The sequence below is a fragment of the Pundamilia nyererei genome, unplaced genomic scaffold, assembly GCF_000239375.1.
Source record: "Pundamilia nyererei isolate P.nyererei 1_Seehausen unplaced genomic scaffold, PunNye1.0 scaffold00128, whole genome shotgun sequence".
Lineage (NCBI taxonomy): Eukaryota > Metazoa > Chordata > Actinopteri > Cichliformes > Cichlidae > Pundamilia > Pundamilia nyererei.
In genome coordinates this window covers 213,951-220,274 of record NW_005187529.1, presented here as the reverse complement: position 1 = coordinate 220,274, position 6,324 = coordinate 213,951, and positions in this window count along the sequence as shown.

Below are 6,324 nucleotides of genomic sequence, written 5' to 3'. Positions count from 1 at the left end.
GGAGGGCAGTTGTAATTGTTTTTGGCATGAATGTTTTAGTGTTCAGTTTCAGTGTTTTTCCTGTTAGTTTTGTTTGTTTGTCACTTTGCCACATAGCACCAGTGTTTTTCACCAGTGTCTCTCCGTTAAAGTTTGTCTGTACACCTTTAGATCCTGCTAATGTTGTTATGGCCATAAGATTTCAAATGTGTTATAAATGACTGTGAAAAGTGGTTTATTCAAAAGTATGGCATTCTGAAGTTGGGAATTTGATGTTAAAGAAACTTTCCAGTGTCGATTTTTTTCTCACTTTTTAAATTTATATATAATATACAGTGGTCTGACCTACTTTTACTACTTTTTACTTTTACATTGTAAATAAATTCTTTTCTTTTGCCTCAATAACTTTGACTCCCATTTCAGATGGGTTTTTGTTTTTGCTCTTTTTTTTACTCTGCTTGCACATTGTATTGTTTTCCAGGTATTGATCTTATGCACACTTCTGTTTTGTATGACACTTGTACCTGTACTTGGACTGTTCATGAATCAAGGCTGGCATCCACTTAGCTCTTGTCCTCATTTTGTATCAGAAAATTTTGTATTTTGTATCAGAATTTTCTTAAATCAAAACATTTTACTGCAGATCTTGAATTTACTCAAAATAAAAATCACACTGGGTTCTTAATTGACCCTGTGACATCGGGGATGTACATTGAAGAGCAGCTTGAAGTGGTCACATTCATTCTATATGCTTTTATCTCAAGTTAAGCAAATTTCAGTTCCTACAATATTTAACTGAGAAAATTCTGCATCCAATCATGAAGTGTGAAATGATCAAATTCATTTGTCCCAGATTAATTTATTAGACAAGTAATTGTTCACTATCATGAAAGCTTTGTAGTTACTGATGAGCTTCTATTAACACAGAATCAAATTATTTTCATTTGAATACATTTTCCCTTTCCTATTTAAATCTAATGATCACGCACGAAGGGACAATTGTTGAAAACGTACACCAACAACTTTGTGTGAGAGAAATGAAGTTGCAGGGAAGCACAAGTACACATATTTGCATAAACTTACCTTATACTTTTAGCTTATCCTACCTTATGCATTTCACTTCAGCAAGAGAAAGACTTTATTTTTTTATCCCGTGCATTGACACAACACTGCAAGAGATAAACAGGTAACATAAGGCTCCGCAGGCTAGGCCCACTATGCTACCCAAGCCTGCCCTGGAAAATGAGCAAGAGACACATAGCTGAAACCTTACTGCCTCGGACGTCGCATCATGTGTTGAGGAACCAGGACACACTGATGAGAAGTGGGCTACTGAAGTATCAAGGCATAAGTGGACAAGCACTGAGAATAGATGTTGGAATGCTACTACACCCAATATATAAAGTAATGGCAAAATATCTGACAGCTATGTGTTTAAATATCCTTAATTGGCAACTGCTATCACAACTAGAGATTGATGAGTTACAACACAAATGATACGGCAAGGGGTGCAAGCATATCAGGTCAGGAGGGAGATATCATCACCCCACCCTCAAAGATTGGCCACCGAGCCCCAAGAACAATTAGTGCATTAAAGGGATTGAATACAAGAGCAGCTTACCTGAGAGACAGGCTCATAGCTAAGGTGGAAACCTGGACACTTCATGGTCGATTACCAAGATTACATTAAGTACACCTGAAAGTCTGCTAAAAGAGATGTGAATGTAGCATTTTGGACAATCCCTACTGCGACCATCACTGAAAACAAGCAGCTGAACGACACAATGGCAACAATGATCCTTGAGATGTTGGCTACAAGATGAACAGCCACATAGAGCAGTGCTCTTTATGAAAAAGAAAGAGATTGGAGGTAAAGATCAAGGCAGCACGGAGGGAGGTTAGCCAATTCTAAGAGTGGCTTATATGTGTGGCAGAAAGATGCAATAAAGAAAGGGATGTACTAAGAAGTGCAACTAGCTGCCAATAGCTCATGCCCTAGGAGCTCCCAAGCAAGACTCAAAGCATTGGCTAGCTGCTTGAAGAGGTACACCAGAGAGACAGAAGCCAGTAGAGAACCCAGATGTTCTCCACTGAACCATCGAAGATGCAATCCCAGTGGCACTTCACTCCATAAATGTTTGGCAGTGCAAATGAATGAGCTGCTAATGGATGAGAGCTAGCCAGAACGGCTAACGCCTATAATACAGTAACTCGAAAAACTGATGTACTATTAGCTTTCAGTGTAAACTAGACATTCATGAATAAATAACAAAAACATATAGGCTGTGTTCAGAAATCAAAGCTGGAAGGCTGCTGCACCTGTCCCTTTAAACAAGAGGTTTGTAAGTAGCACAGAAGGACCCAACTGGAGTAACTTGTTCTGTACACAACATGACAAGTGACAAACACACTCTTTAGCTTCTGACTTTCTCTCTGAGATGTAACCTTACTTTTAAATGCATACATTTTTTCAGCGCAGTCTCATTTTCACAGTTCTGTTGCTAATCTTGACAATCTGTCTATTTTGCATTGGCCAATTTGTGAAAAACACACAAAATATTGAGAGGAGGAGGGATTTTGTATTTTTTATGGGTCAGAGTAATTTTTCATGTTGTTTTTGAGTTAAAATCTCAAACATTTTTTTTTGATTATAGAAATGCACTTATTAACAAGCTGAAGGTAATAGCTTTCTTTGAATCAATTTTTCATTGTGATGCTAAAACCATGTGTTAGCTAGGTAAAAATGCTTATCAAGAGGTCAGCTTGTGTGACAACCAGGCCCCTGAGAATGAGAAATGGTTTTACAGTTATGTGTTTTTGTTCCTTTGTTGGATAAGCAGCTTGTATTAAGCCATATAGCAATAGCTGGCCCACGAAGCAGGGCTTCAATGTGTTGTCTGCAAAAACTGATCACTCAAAGATTATATCTCTGACAATCCGGTATGCATATTTGTCATAAATGAGTTGTGTGACTAATGCACAGGTTTGCTAGATAAAGACTAGCAAGCTTAAAAAATAGGCTGCCTTTCCTTATCTGGATGATCTAGCACGCATCAAGATTTTTACACTGACTTGCTCGCTGTTGCTCAGGTTATCATGCATAAAAACAATTTGTCTTTTAAAAGATACTTTTGGCCTTTTTGAAATTATATCAATGATACATCAGTACAAAATGTAGTCATGGTGGAGTGTGCCGATTGTTCACAGTTGTTTTTGTGATTTTTAATAAAGGTTACATTATTAAAGCACTTGTATTTAAACGAGGCAGTGTTTATTTCTATACTTGTTTATGTCTCTATCTGAAAAAAATATAGAATAAAATAAAGCCTTTTTTTTTACATAACCAGGGATAACCACCCCCATACTGTGTGACAAACAGCCCCATGATGGAATTGGTTGTCATAAAGTGTTAGAGTGTGGTAATTACTTTTTGTTACAGTTAATTGCAAACATGATAAGCAGACCCATTTTGAGCCAACCCGAACCTTAAACTTCAACTTCATGAAGGAAATGGTATTTAAGGATGTTTCAACGATCAACAATTTTAGCAGTACTAAAATGTGGGCATACAGATGTTGGTCTATGCCAGACCTTCCCAAAGTGTGGGGCCCAGGGGTATGGAAGCCCGTTTCCGCCACTAAAAAAAAAAAAAAGAGTATCCATAACTCGAAATTTCGAGTTATTTTCTCGAAATTTCGAGTTATTTTCTCGAAATTTCGAGTTATTATCTCGAAATTTCGAGAAATATAACTCGAAATTTCGAGTTACATTTCTCAAAATTTCGAGTTAGCTCTGCCAATCAAAAATATACGTGAATGAGGTCGCTTTCTTGTTACCCGGAAGCATATGGCGCAGGACCGCGCACTCAAAAACGGATCACAACAAATTAAAGTATGTTTGCTGATAGTAACACCATGTGATTCAGCTAATAACACAGGGATTTCATCATTTGTGAAGCCAGGCTGAAAACACTCAGCAATCTGTGCATTCACGACTGGATGTAATACCGGTAGCTTAGCTGTAGCATTTGTAGCTGAGGGCTTCAGCTTCCGGGTAACATGGAAATGACGTCATTCACGTAGATTACTGATTGGCAGCGCTAACTCGAAATTTCGAGTTGCTTTTCTCAAAATTTTGAGTTATTTTCTCGAAATTTCGAGATAATAACTCGAAATTTCGAGATAATAACTCGAAATTTTGAGTTATGGATCCTTTTTTTTTTTTTTAGTGGCGGAAACGGGCTTCCATACAGGGGGGGGACAAAACGTTTGGACACTGCTAGCATGGGGAGGCCACAGAAATGCAAAGCAGGAAATGAAGCATAACTGAATATGTTTCCAAACCAACTTCATTCTAAGCCAAAGACTAGAAAATATGGTGAAGCATATCTGCCCTTTGGTTTCACCTGCACAAGTGCCAAGGTAGGTCTCCCCTGCAGAATTGGTTTTCGCTAAAATAATCACACCGTGATGCCTCTGCCTTTGTAAATGGAGGGACGGTAACTGCGTGTGTATATGTAAGCCTGTAAAAACCGAAGATAGTCAGATTAACAGTATTTTGCCTCTATCTGCTATTCTGCAATTCATCTCATGTAAACAACGTGGCGCACAGAGTGACGTGGAAAAAGGCGCATACTTTGACGTTGTGTGAAAAGGAGTTTTTAAAAAATCTCCGTTTTCGGTGATTCGAAACGCCGTTTACGTGTGGACAAAACAGCTGCGTTTTCAAAAATACTCGTGTAGGTGCGGATGTAGCATAAAAGAGTTAGTAGTTTATTTTATTACTACCTATAATTTATTGCAGATTACTTGTATTTGCTTATTTGTTTACTAAATGTTTGAGGTGTGAAATAAACCGCAATGGAGCAAAATAGGTGTGTGGTTGGAGGGTGTGTGCGTGCGTGCGGGGGGCGTGAACATTTTTCTTTTAAAACAAAGGGGGGCCTAGCAAAAAAGGTTTGGGAACCACTGGTCTATGCTGTAAGTAAAGGCAGACAGTAGGAGGGAAGCAAACAGACATAAACTGCTAAGAAAACAAGTTGAAGGAGATAATATGTGCTGAAAACACAGAAACACACTCAGTACTCAATACTATAAATGGGCCTTTCTGCATTCCAAGGTTGTCCCTCAGAATTATGTTTTCCCACATAGGTCTAAATGTGTGCATGTGATAATTATAGCTCGATAGCTACAATTAGCTCCACTAGACACTAACAGGATGTCCTGTTTGTGAAGTAATTATCTGAGTTAGTTCACTGGGTTTTCAGTTCTTGTGGTTATTTTTGGTTATATTATGAAATATTTTCATAGTTGCTTGCAGAGATGCCCTTCTTTATATTTTACCAGAGGTGCTATGTTTTTGTTTAACACACCAGTCTCCAATTAAAAAAAAAAAGCACTAACATTACCTCAGAGGACTGGTTACTTTGTGACTTCATGCATTCACCCGTCTGTTTTCCAGTTTTTCCATTTTGTTCTGTGGAATTTGGTGGTTTTGACCAAAAGAGGACTTTAGTTCCTCTTCACAAAGAGCTGCACAGCAGATTAGGCTCCAGAAAGACTTTAAATTCAACTTAAAGTTGAAATGTTGGCGATTTTATTTACTGTACTGTTTTGTGGCGGCACTGACACCGACAGAAGTTTGCAGTGAAGAGGAAGATCTGTGGTCTCTCACAAAGATCGATGGAGAGGGAGAGAGATTATCCTAACCTATCACAAGAGGGTATTCAAACACAACACCCTCTCAAGTGTAAAATATCTGCACATGTCAGTAAAGCTGCAGTTAAAGTCTGTGTGCCGCTGTAGCCATCTCCTCAAACAAAATGGCTTATAAACTCCAAGCTCGAAATTTCTATCCACCTGCTAAAAAAATATGATAGTTCCAACAAGTTACACTACAGATTTTTGTGTATGTTTTCCTACTATCAACCCGGAGAAGACATTGGAAATAAGACCCCCTTTCTTATTATTTGTGGGTGGAATATTTGGTGTAGAGTAAAAATTGTGGGATTGTTTAAAGAATTTTTCTGTATCTCCATTTTACTGGTTGACTAGTTCACTGTAGCCTTATCAATTACTCAACTGGAAGGATTTTGGGAGATTTCTAAAAAAAATGTAAGCAATACATTTATAAAAACTTGGAGAAAAAAAAGTAGACAGTTATTTTAGCCATTTGATTTGCTGGAAGAACAGTGCCTCTATGACACTCAGTCTGAGAGGATACAGTGGGGCAAAAAAGTATTTAGTCAGCCACCGATTGTGCAAGTTCCCCCACTTAAAATGATGACAGAGGTCAGTAATTTGCACCAGAGATACACTTCAACTGTGAGAGACAGAATGTGAAAAA